The following is a 14,452-nucleotide window of genomic DNA, read 5'->3' as shown; positions in this document are numbered from 1 at the left end:
CCGCCCCTGCTTACGCCGCATTGTAAGTCTTTCAACTTTTGCACAAGCTAACCAAAAGAGGTGTAACACATGTTGCCTAACCATGATACGACGGGGTTATCACTTTAGATCGAACAAAATATCATAAATGTGCAGCATTCCAGAACTCCTTATCGCCAATGGAACATTTTCATTTTTCAGTATAAAATTTGAAACATTTTCCCGGAACAAATTCTCAATTTGTATGTTAGGTACCTATCTACTAAGAATTTTGAAGAAAAAAAATTTTATTAAAAATTTAATGTCATCATGATGAACCACATTTTCAAGTTTTTGTTATTTTTTATGCTACAAAACGAGTGTTGTGTGATAATGCAAACTGCTGTTTTTCGAATTAGAGCCCTCCCTTTTTAATGTAAATTAATTTGTGACAGTCTTTAATGTACCTAAATCCGAACGAGTTGTTTCTCAATTTATTATTTAAGTGTTAATAATAGGAGGGAAATAGCCCTTAAAAATGATTTTAAAAATATACGAAAAGATGTAATATTGATTATAGTGTTTGTTTTGTTGTTAATCTTGCTTTCATATGTAATATTTATAATCATAATTGTCGAAGCTAATTGTTTACAAAGTTTCTTTAATAAAAAAAAAAAAAATAGTGTTTGTTATACTTCAGTTATTATTTTTTACGAATTGTAATTATTTATTAATATTATAATATTATTATAATAATCAAAATCGCCAAATCTTTGCAGGGTATAGCATAGCAACACATGTAGTCTACAAATAATTAAAATAATTACAGTTTTCATGTTTTTCTAACTAACTATAGTTATTACTGTTTGTAGTTATAATATTTTACAAAATAAGAAATATTACAAGTTGAATTTCTTAAAGTGTTTTAAAATGTTTTACAATTATTTGATTCTTGTATAATGTGGCCACACTGATATTATGTTGTATTGTTGATGATAAGATATTTAATAATGCTGTAAAGTGTAAACTGTTTGCTCTTGGTACCTTCACAGATTATGTGAAACTGATACCTCCACAAAACCCTGTTCGTAGATACATAAAAGAACTGTCTAAGATTAAATATATATGTCTACGACTCCGCTTAATATTTGTCGTTAATGATTATCTACAATGTCGTGGAAATAATAATTGTGGAAATTTGTTAAATGATATTATTATTTGAATTTATAGTTTATTTTATTCTAATATTATACCAAATTGGCACAATTTTTTAAACAAGCAATAGACTTTGTTCGAATTAAAAAAAAAAAAACAAGAATCAAGATTCGATTTCGGAAAGCAGTAAGTATATTTTTTATGTATTTTTGAAGTAAAACTTCTTTCTCAAGGTTTAGGTGGAAAAAAATCGTCACGAAAAGTGAAACGAAACCAAAAAATGAAATGCAACGACTGTTGACAGTTGTTACACTTTGGTTGTTTTTATACAAATCTATATAAACTATATATATATTTATAATTAGGTTTCTAATTAAATGTATCATAATGACATTAAATTAATATATTATTATGACTCAATAAATGGACTAAATTTTTGGTTTTCTCAGAAAACATTTTTACATTATTTTATTAGTAGGTATAATATAGTAGGTAATTTTATAGGTATAAGTACTATTCAGCTGATTCTTACAGTAAATTTCAAGAAAAACTTAAAAGTAAATTCTGGTTGTTTTAAAACAAAAATCGAATTACTCAAAGAACTTCCAAATATACTCTATAGACAGTTGAATGGAATGCTTCCTCAATTTAGATTGACTAAATAGATATTTACTTAATTTTTTGATATATTAATTTTTAACAACTCCAGTTCATCATCATAGCTGTTCTAGTGAGAGATCATTCTCAAAAATTTCTTTAATGAAGTCAAAGTTGCGGAATACAATGAAATTGGATAGATTATTTTCCTTAATTATTATTTGTATAGCAAGACGTATTGACTTAAATTACAATATGATGTGATTGAAGAATTTAAAGCATTAATTCGAGGGGGTCTTTCCCCATTTCAGCATTGTAATTCAAATTAACTTTAAGTCAGATGACTATAAATTTTCTTAATCTAAACATAATATGTATTGACACGTTTTGTATAAAATAAATTACGTTTTTTAAAACGAGAATGGAATTTTAATAAAGTGTGAATTCTCTTTTCTTAAAGCTTAAACACATGTAAATTATTAATTTTTAGCAACACTAACAATTGGATCCCACGAATACCTTAATCCTTGGCCTGTAATTATCGTTTACGACGTTTAGGTACAAAAAATGAAACAACTCAAAACGAATCCTCCGAAATAATATGATTTCAATAGGTATAGTAATTATTTTCAGGAAAATCATCCGCTAAATAATTTAGAGTACGAAAGATCTCATGAACTTAAAACGTTGATTTTTAGTAAAGTTTAAGTACCTATATATATTATATATATATTACGGGTAATGTTAATATTTGGATAAGTCGACATTATAGCCATTCGTTTTGGCTAATGTGTAATTTTTCGGTTATAAACACGAAATATCAACATTATCCGGATAATGTTAACTTTAACCAGTCAATATTGGATAATGTTAAAAGTTATATATTAAATAGAATAGAATTCTATGTACAAAAATAAAGCGTTGGACTGCCAGAGTATAATATCTTGATTAACCTATAACCGAGTTAGTCAGTTATCTTATACCGATAAAGTGAACAATATAATATAATATATGGGCTTAATATTTAACTTAATTGCACATTTTCGTTATAATTTTAAATGCTATACAAAACGCTATATAAAATGAAAAATAAACTCATATTAATAGCTAATGCATTTTATGGAAATTACTTATTTTATTGTGTTTTAAATATATTCAATATTGTTAATAATTTTAAATGATTTTATACATTGTTATGGTTATTGAGACATTATCCAAAAATTCTTGGATGATGTCATCCTATCCGGTTAATGTTGACATTAACCAAAATTTAATAATATCCATAGCGGGTAATCTCAACAGTTGGCTAATGTTGTATTATCCTGCTAATGTCTACTTTGTCCAAATGTTAAAATTAATATATATGTATTATATATATTATTTAAAAATTAAAACAATCAAATCTTCAATCTCTGCAGTATTGAAAAAAAGAGATTTTGAGTATGTTTGGTGAATCCCTGTATGTGTAACATTTTGTTTACTTCGTTTATATAATATTGGAACGGTGTTACAAAAAAAAAAAAAAAAACATAATATTTTATAATGCATATTGTATGATTTAGAACGAATGATTAAGCACCGCAGACATATATTATTATTATTATTATGCTTATAATAATATAATAGGTAGGTATCATACACGCTTACAGGTAAGCAATTTAAAAGAAAAAAAATATTTCGTAAACGCGCGCTGAAAGTTCAAACCTTCGGAGATAGAGACAGTGTAGAAAAAACGGTAAATGATACACGTCTGCAGCAATAACTAATAATAATAACGTGTGCAATAATGTATAATGTTATTTAAGCACATATAAATATATAAATACATATCACCAGCATCGGATCCTGCCCCGAGGGATCTATACTACGAATATGTCGAAATCGTGTTGCCAATATTATATACTATTATAACATACGCGGCGCACTACGTAGATATACATAAAAAAAATTCACGCGTCGTGTAGCACATTATATACCTACCGGCTACCTGGCTACCTATAACACGCGTAGTAGCAGGTAGTTGCGATAGGATTTGTTTTCTATTTTTTTATTATTATTATTATTATTATATTGGTATTACGTGTACACACATCATCTGCAAAAAAAAAAAAAATTTAATAAACGAAAGTAGGTCTTCGTCTAATAATTTTTTTTTCTTTTACCCGTCGCTCCATTAGCTATATAAATTTGATCCGATTATTGTTAATTTATAAGACCGCGCGGGATTGTTTTGTATCGACTGCAGAGTTTAAGATTTGTTTTCGTCGATCGATTCTCGATTAAATTACGTTATCATAGAAACGCGTAACTCTATACGTTTTATATTTATGTTTTTATTTAATGCGCTTACCTATATAGGCATGATGCATGCAAAGGTGGTCATTAGATAGTAAAAAAGTTAATTTTTTTAATTTTTTAACTTAGAATTTATTTTCTAATCAACTTAGGTGTTAGGTATGAACTTAAATACGATAGTTATATCCTTATATCGACTGTTAAAATAACTTAGATTTTCTTAGTTGATTTATAAATAATCCATAAAGTTTAAAACATTTTGAAATTTTTCATTATTAATATAAAATTAAAAAATAATCCAATACCTATATTCTCCATACTAACTTTTAACTTAACGATCATGTGTCCACTTAACTTAATTTGAGTTAATTATTCTAATTAACTTGCCCACCTTTGAATGTTATATACATAAGTAAAGTATATACCACTTAGGTTAGTTCTTACATCGTGGACAAAAATTATAAATATAAGTTCCTATTCGCAGTAAAAAATATTACGTATGTTATTTCCTACTTTCTATACCTGCGCTTTATTTGCAAATTACTTAAATTATTATTTATACAATAAAATATGTTATTATTATAATATTTTATAATACGCTAAAATATAGTCAAATATTAAATAGTATCCAAAGTCTTAAAAAAATATATAAATTTATTTCATAAATAAGTATTAAGTATAACTGTAAAAAAAAAAATAATATGTTTTGCTTCTTAAATATACCTAGTCAAACGGGTTCTAATATTTAAAAAAAAATCATTAATAAGTATATTTCATGAATAAATAATCGTAAAAAAATTATTTTATATTACGGAAACCAAAATATTTATCGTCATCATAATGATCAATTTTGTTTGATTAATAAAATATAGATAACATTTTATAAATTTTATCTATATTTTATAAAATTTTCTATTGAAACAGATTTATTAGGTACTGATTTTCGTTTTTGTGTTATTATTTTATTTTGATGTATATGTACATATATAGGCGGAGGCCATCGGCGCCATTAAACATTGGAACAAGTGGTTGCTTATGTTCCAGGTTTCCCTGTTACTTAATGCGACGTAACTTTAAAAGAAATTTTTGTGGTACCAAAGTTCCCCACTAGTTGTGCCGATGTTGGAAGCTCAAAAATCTTATCTGTCTGTCTGCAAAAAAAAAACGAGAGATAGCTTACTAATGATAGTAGGTCAAGTAAAGCGTTTAGTTTTTTGACCAACTAGTCACTATACATAATTTAGGTTTCAATGTACCTTTACAGCACTTACATACGTCCATGAAATCAGAGTCTAGTTTGGACTCTATATATGTCAAAGTTGTGAGCCAATGTAATATTTGGTTTGATTTAATTATAATATATTATTTTTACTTTATTTCTCTATTTATAATATTCATTATGCCGTGGTATACGTTCTGCAGGTAAAAGTCTTACTTTTATTCGTTTAATATAATTATTGCTGTTGTTGTTGTTGTTATGTTTAGTAATGTTAACACGTCGACATGTGAGACATTGCATTGAAATACATAATATAAGTAATTTATATATCATATGTTTCGGAAAATATATCTGTATTAACAATTACATTTATTAATACCTATATCGTTTTTTTTTCATAAAACAAGATGATGTTTAAAAGAAAAAATAATATGAATAAAACAAGTGGGTAAAAATGTTGTTTTCTAGTATTTATATATAATAGCTGGTCATTATAGTTATACCTAAACCATTAATTAAGCCATTTAATTACAATGAGTGTGTTGTGCAGCTAATATGTGTGTTAGACGGAGACAGCCGAATTTTTTCGCCTCGAGCCTTAAAACCAGATAATGCCCGATGTGTAGTTTTATAGGCAGATAAATACCATCGATCAATGATTATACACACCTATAATATTTGCGACCCTTTAACTTATATTTATAATGACTCAAAGTACAGGTCGTCTAAAAATATTCTAATGTTTTTACTGTAAATTGTATAATATTTCTACACTTATAATATACGAGTATTATGTGCGTAGTATAAATTATAAAAGTAAATCATTATTTATCGTTTATTTCACGAAACTATTCAACCACTTAATAATCAATAATATATTCATACAGTGTTGTGATGCACATATATTTTTTTTTTGATATTAATTTATTTTATTTGAAAATTTTTAAATTCATTCAAATGTGTAATATTAATTATTTAGAATAATGTTTAGATCATTTCGTTTCAATGACACCATTGACACCAATCAGTGAAATTGATTTTAAACGATAACCTATATATCTTTATTTTACAGATATTTTCAACCATTTTTGTGTACAGATCTTGAATATTAAACGAATATAGTCCACGATATGTATGATGTACCACCTTTACGTAATAGGTATATACAATATATATATACGTAATATATATATAAGCATGCACACACTTGAATTTATTGTATTGTCATTTTATTTGTTTGGACACTCTCCCAAAAAGTCAAGTAAATTATTATGATTGTTAAGGTATTAATAAATTAAATTCTTTTTCATTTTGTGTACAGGTAGTATCCAGCAATAGAATATATTTTTGAATTAAAAATTTAGCTAAGTGTAAAATACGGCCTGCAGGGACTTAAAAAGTCGCTAAACGTATTTGTTATCTGCGTCTTACAAGTGCGTAATTATATAGAAAATTTACGCTTAACAGATTACTTTTATCTCCGTTAGCTTAAAAATTATAGTAAATTGACCTACCATGAAACTTGACGGTAAGAACATAATCTGTGTTTGTATGTGGGTTTTTTTACTTACGATAACTTAGTTCTTAAGTGAGTTATGAGTACCTATTTCTAATTTACACTTTTTTATACACACGTCATATCTTGCTACAAAAATTGAGCTATCGTAAAAAACCCACATTCAAACACAAATAATGTTCATAACAAAAAGTTTCATAATAGGTCGATTCACTAATTTTTTAACTAACGGACCTAAACTACGTGATCTGCTATGTTATTCACTTGTAAGACGGAGACAACAAATGCCAGTGTTACGTCCTCTAATAACTTTTAGTGCCCTAAACATAAAATTTCAGTAGGCGCTCAGACACACCCGGCACTTCCCCTCTTCCCACCCGCTCATTTATATTGCCTATAATAATATATATAGTAAATTATATTTTTCTCTCTTCGCGTTGATGACATTGAATGAAACTAACACTATTCCGTAGGTGACACAAGATACATAGATTTCAACACGAAACAATTGTCTTTAACTTATCGAAAATTTCTATCCTGCAGCACGTGATGGCGGCGGTTTTTCGTTTTGAAACATTTGATAAATTGAAACGTTTGAAAGTACAATAATATAAATATGCGTATACCTAATACGATATATAATTACGACTGCGGTGTCGCGATGGTCCGCACGTACCTACATTAGTTAACCGTGATTGATATTATATGTTTATCGTAAGACATGTAATCAATGATGTTTTTCAATCTGCAGGACTACACTGTAATACGTTATTTCGTCATAGATCCTGTTTACGCGAGTTTGTTAATAATTATACGACAACGTACGTGAATTCTATTTGCAAAAAGGTTAAATCTCTATAATTATTTGGTTTCAGCAACAATTTTCGAATTATTGAATGAATATAAATCATAATATTTAGACGAAGAATTTTAAATTGTTTTTGATAAAAAATTATTCATCCTGCTCGTGGGGTTTTAATAACGGACAATATTTAGAGAATATGCAATTTCATTGCCTTCGCCCATGTCAACAGCACTATCAACTTAAAATAAACAGCTCAAAACATGCTTTACAGGGAAAACTTTGACGCATCGTAGAGTGATCTGATTTGATAAATTTTTATTTGATGAAAAGTGAATAATTTTCTACAGTCTGAATTGAACTTTGATATGCAATTCGTTACTTAAAATAAACATATCAAAAATAACAAAAACTTGTGAAATTGGTCATATTCAAAATAGTATCAATACCTTTATATGGTTTAGAAATATAATTTTGAAAATCTAATTTTAATGCACCCAGTAAGAAGTGTTTCTTTTTCCAAAAAAAAAATTACCGAAGTCGGATCACTCCACGAGGCTTAAATAGTTTTTCTTGTAAGACATGTTTTTGAGCAAAAAAACAAGTCGCGTGTAGATTTCTCAATTGTTCTATACATTTTTATTATAGTCTTTAAATGCGATGTTGAAAGTTGAGTGTCTATAATAATAATTGTTCAACCCGTTATCTTATAAATTTGTACAATTTATATTACTTATTTTGATTGAAATTTTTTGGATTTTCCACGTTTTTCTATATAAAATATATATCTTTTTCTGATTCAATAATCGTTTCGTAAAACTGTTAGTATTTGCCGGTCTCTATGGAAACAAATTATTTTCTCTTTCTCATTTTAATTTATATCTATATGTAAATATATGTTTTTGCGACTCAATTAATGATTATAAATCTACTATAACGTTTAAGTTTGAACTCTCTCTCTCTCTCTCTCTCTCTTCTACCTGTGCCATAAAAACAAACTCACAGATCACGTCATACTTAACATATAAGTACATAATATTATGTATTATGATATAATAATAGTAATATAATTACAATATGATTCTCACTCAAACGTAATAAAAATCACTTTTCGGCATCCATGTTTAAGTTAAAATATCCAGAAGAAAGTATGAAAATCTTCATCGAAACCACTTTTTGTTATTTTTCAATGCTAATTTTATTGTTTTAAAAACATTCATTTTTAATTTCGAACGAATGGTAAATTATTTATAATTTATAAATATCTATTTCACGGTAAACTTACACAGAAGTATACCGTAAAATGTTGATTCACTAATATTACTTATTAACTAATTACTAATTAGTTTGAGATACGAAATTTATATCATATGAAAATGTTTGGAAATATATTTTCCTTCAAAATAAAAAGCTTAAAACATGTTGGTTTTCGTACAAAAAAAACAATAAAATAATTTTAAAAAACAAATTTTAAAAATCCAATTTATTTTCAGAAAGTATGTTGTATTATACATTTTAATGAATTGTCAAATTAATATTTTTAGATACGTTCAAATGCATCTCGAGTTGAGATGTCAAGAGTTGAGAAAGGTATTAAAAGAATCATTATTTTATAGTTGCCTTACTCTAATAATATATAGAAGTATAATAGATCTATTTACACATCGTATTTGTATGTAATTTAATATTTTAGTGTTTTATGTTTATTTTAGTAAAATTCATAGGTTCCAAGAGTAAAAACAGTAATTATATTGTGAAGTGTGATCCATGTTTGGCAAACAAAACGAAACCGCTGCACTTGTGCAACGCATATAAAAATAATATGTTCATACACAATCGAAGTTACTGATTAAGTTGCGCATAGAAATATCAATATTATTGGCTATTATAGTTGCTATACCTAAATAATAATATGTCAAACTGTCAAAATATACGTACCAGAAGAATTAAAATATTATACGGTTGAAGTCATTGTCTATGAATTATATATTTTATGGGTACCCCGTACCCATATAGTAATAGATACACATATAGAAAATTTCTGCAGAGATACGCGAAGTCACCATATTTCAGTCGAATAAACGACAGTTTTGTCAAAAATTAACATACCTACGCATAGCAAAGCTATATTATTTTCGGAATCGCAGTGAAATTTCGTGTGTTTTGAAAAATTTTTTTTTTCCAAATAGATACCTACTGATGCAGCTCACCACAAGTTTTAATAACGCGTACATAATATTCACAGCTTGCTTGGTTTTAAGTACAAAAACTCGTATCTTATATGAAATAAAATGTTTATAAAATATGTATAAGGATTAGGATATCCACGTTATAGGTTTTCATTCTTCAAGAAAATGTAATAAAAATCGTTTTACGAGGTTGCCTCGAAATTCGTATTATATTTTATTCATTTGGTTGGAGATGTTCGGTATTTTTTAATATTTTATTTATTGATCTCGATTGCAGTTTACTTCTCCCACTCCTCAAGGTAAATAAATTTGCATACGCTGATATAAATATTGCAGTTGTACGTGTAAATTGTGTGTAGTAATTTTACTGAACATATTAATTTAAGCTATTGCCGCTATTGGTATATATTTGTTTAGAATTCTCAACTATCTACTGACACGAGATAACCATATTGGACATGTATAATGTATATTAATAATTTATTATTTCTATTTTGCAGTATAGGAGAATAATGTGATTTAAGGAAAAAAAAATTTTGAAAAACAGATTGGAAAAATCTCGCCTTACCATTTCTTATATATATATATATATTATGGAAGGAGATAGAAAATTCAACAGACCATTCGTGTTATAATGTTATGCATCAACCGGTTAGACGAAGACAAGAGAAAAGGTACAGCGCTATTTGATTATTTTTAATATTTTTTTAGAATCTACCAGTATAATATTATTTAAATGTACGATAAATCGCCTCGTTTTGATGACATAATTTCATATAAATACATAATATTATAATCACCAACGATTTTAATATTGTCAATTATTATCAAAATCGAAATCGTGATTTTTCACTAGGAAAATAATAATCGCCAGATTTATTATACGAGGTTAACCCGAAAGCCCAAAAAGTAATCAAAACATAAAAGTTAATATATAGCGTTCTAAAAAGTTTATTGATCTTTAGATAGGTAGGTAAAGAGTACTTCTACTATTTACAATTAATATATGTATTATATGTACGGCTATTTTATATTTATAACATATGTCTATATAATTACATTAGGTTTATTTACATGGAATGAGAAATTTGAATATATTATGATACTTGTATATACGTATATAATATATATGCTGCGATAGTATACTTAGACGAAAAAAGAGAAAGTATAAATATAACATTAACTGTAGTAGTCAGTGTCCGCCACGTGAGTGATGAAGGTACACACAAATAGAAATATGGACGTTTCTTGTTAAGCAAATTCGCTCATAATATTATATGAAATCAAATTGGATTATCTGCAATAGGTGTTATAGTACTCGAGAGAGATTCGTGGTAGAGTATGGTATAACGTAAAAGAGTAAACAGTAAAACGCTAAAAGTACACACAATATAGTAAATCCATCGCGAATATCTAAAACTTTATAATATCTATTACCTATAATATTATACAGAGTGTGTAAGTGTAACTATAAAAATTTAGGGCCCATAGCAAAGAATTGTCTGAGACCTCTTAAATTTTTAAAAGTAAACAAAATAATGATAACTTCTTTACTATTTGATAACTCTTTATTATTGAAGTTTGAAATTTATTTAAAATACCAAAATAATATTATTTTCATATTTGTCGCGAAATCTGTAGTCTAACATTAAAAAAACGATATTTTTGGTTAGGCTAAGGGCCCTTATCAGTTTTGGGCCCAAGGCGTTTTCTCACCTCGCCCACCCGTTTTTTACGCCACTGCTTGTACAAACATTATATTATATTATGTACACGCAACCAAATACGTTCAATAGTGCCATGATAAGTACGCAGATTTGAAATGATGACGAATAGGAAAAAAATTCGATTGCTACGTACGAAAGTGTTATTATTATAGCTATCACCTAACACGGTGATTAGGTCACATTTAGTACAAAATATGATTCGGCACACCAACGACGATACACTAAATATAATATTCGATTTATTTATTTATCGATCGATGTATAGACAGATTGAATTCAGTTTTGAATATTTAGCTAATTACAGATAAACTATAAGATTGGAGTGAATTACAATAGGAAAAAAAATACTAATAATGACGTTGAAATAATTTTAAAAATATATACTCAAATTTAATAACATCAGTAATAATCATAAATAGGTAAGAACTATTATGTGTAGAACAATAAATAAATTAATGCTCATTAGAATCATCAAATCATACTGCAGGCTCCGGAAACATAATTTATCCTGCAGCTAACACGAATTATAGCCAATTAAAAATGAATGATCTTAAACATAGGTAGGCATACTTATGGAAACGATTGTTCTTCGTACAATACCATAATTAAGTTATGTACAGCGCTGTAGTAGACATTTCATTGAATTCCTCCTTAATTATTATAAAAAAAACATGTTTTTATACTACCTAAAAAAAATCATTTAAGTTTTTAATGAGAAATAATCAATCCTATAGTTGAGATTGTGTAATCACATTTTTTAGTTTAATTATTATATATATATGAACATGTTTAACCTAACCACTAAATTTTCCATTGGTCGTTCTTAAAGGAATTAGGTACTGAGAATTGGACGACACGTAGAGAAAAGCTTTCGACGCGCCATTTTCGTTTGGGACCCGTCAACGGAAAATATCCCACGGTTACCTGATCGCGAGTTACGTGAACCATGTGTGCGGTCACCAATACCAACATAGACCACGGTATAAGTTCGACGATTCGCCGACGCCCAATTTGCCGACGCGGAAACCGGTCTCCGGCAAAAATGGAAAAAGTGCCAATTCGCCGACATAAAATAAAATCGTTATATTTGGTACCGAAGGATATTTACGCCGTCTTTGTTCTGGTACTACCAGAATAAGGTCTGGACACGCCTATGTCTGGTAGGTAATATAGTTCTTATGAATGGCACATTTAAGTCAGCACCAAAATTGTTTACACCAAAATGTTTCATTTTCATTTGGAAAACAGAAGCATTTAAGGATAAGCTATAGACTATATTTGATAGTTGACTTGAACAATGTTCGTGATTTATAAAAATGTCATTTATTTTATTTAAAAAATTATATTTTAAAGTGTAGGTACTAGGTAATTAATTTTGAATTAAATATAATGTGGTAGTTGACTTGAACAATTTTTGTAATTTATAAGTAAAAAAAATATTATATTTTCAAGTGGCATTTTTTCATTGTCAATGAATGCAAATTGGGTGTCGGCAAAATGGTGTGTCGGCGAATTGATTTGTCAGCCAATCGGTACGTCACGAATTCGATGACCTCGATCAACTTTGCAATATGCCTACGGTAGAATTTCGCGTGTGGGTAACTGCAATAATTTCCGTGTCATCTGCTGCAGTCATTTGCACAGTCGTAAAACATTGTGTGCACACAACAATGGTTATCGCCGTGACCATATTTTTTTCTCGTTTTTCACAGTGGCGTGATGCGACCGGCATGATGGTATGATTCACCGAGTTTATATTTATATAAAAATAATATGATCTTTATTTTGTGGTACCTACTGACCATTTATTTCAAACGATTATTGTCTACACGACCGGACCGACTGTGACCGTAGCAGAATTTCAATAAAAATTCGGTACGACATACACATTACGTGATTCGGAACCTAAAAGATCGATTTTAAACAAAACCTTTGTTGAATTAATCGAAAACTATACAAAATTAACAAAACTTTTTGGTAATCTAACGAAGTTTTTAAAAATATTACTGTCTAAGAATGTAATAAGTAACTTTGTTTAATAAATTAAGCGCGGATGGTTTAGTAAACTAACAATAGGTACGATAAATGGGCGATAAACTTATATATGAATTAACAAGATTTTAATTTCCAAATAAACAAATCTCCCTGATAGCCTTATCATGTTAACAAGGAATTTATATTGATTAAATCGGTCATTTTGTTAATTTTACTGATGTTTTTCGTTTGTGCACAAATCACTTCTCGCCGGCGCCATATTAGACCTTATCCCGATTTATAGACGGAGAATGCCAGGCCGTTCGGGTTGCAGTGTGACGTGAGTTATATAATAATATTTGTCGTATTGTATAAAAATTGTATTGTATTGAATTTGTTTGTGCTTTTACGAGCCATCATCTAGGCTAAAACCAATTTATTTCATATATCTCATGTTCGTCAAATCCTACAGGTTTCCACCTCAATCCGACCTTAACTTCTTCAGGTCTTTTATAACAACATCAAGACATAGATACTTGTCTCGGCGCTGTAAAAAAAAAAAATTAAGCAAAAATCACTTTGTTCAAGCGTTATACTGACAAATACGCGTGTGTGTTATTTAAGCACATTATTATTATTATATATTATTCTTTGACGCAATACTATGAGTATTCTACGCATAATATAATATATATCGTAGTGTGTGCAGTGGCGTACACAGATATTATCAAAGGGGGGAAGGGGGTTAAATCAAAACATTATAATTTAAAGGATGATGTCTAATTTTCTGGGTTTTCGTCCCAACTTATCAATGACCTCTTCAGAAGTTAAAGGCATATGACAAAAAACTGTTAATCTCTTTCATAGTATTTCTCAGATAAGTTTCTAATCTTTTTAAATTATACAGCTGCCCAAATCCAATAGCTTGATAATTGAAAAGTACTATAGCTACCGTGGGTACCGATATGGCGATATATATAACACAGATCTATAAATATTCGTCGACTGTCAACTCTCACG

At 28.3% G+C, this 14,452-nt stretch overlaps 1 long non-coding RNA gene across 1 annotated transcript; it reads left to right on the top strand.

Annotated features, from left to right (window-relative positions):
* Positions 1-1,007: 1,007 nt before the first annotated feature.
* On the top strand, positions 1,008-13,916 carry LOC149055511 (uncharacterized). The gene is made up of 3 exons (XR_016191537.1): positions 1,008-1,299; positions 10,232-10,405; positions 12,288-13,916. It is a non-coding gene; the product is annotated as an uncharacterized LOC149055511 (long non-coding RNA).
* The last annotated feature ends 536 nt before the right edge of the window (positions 13,917-14,452 follow it).

Source organism: Diuraphis noxia, unplaced genomic scaffold (assembly GCF_037042655.1).
Source record: "Diuraphis noxia isolate RWA-SAM2 unplaced genomic scaffold, SU_Dnox_SAM2 contig0004, whole genome shotgun sequence".
Taxonomy (NCBI): domain Eukaryota; kingdom Metazoa; phylum Arthropoda; class Insecta; order Hemiptera; family Aphididae; genus Diuraphis; species Diuraphis noxia.
The sequence above is the reverse complement of the archived record's forward strand: the minus strand, read 5'-3'. Positions and strand labels throughout refer to the sequence as shown.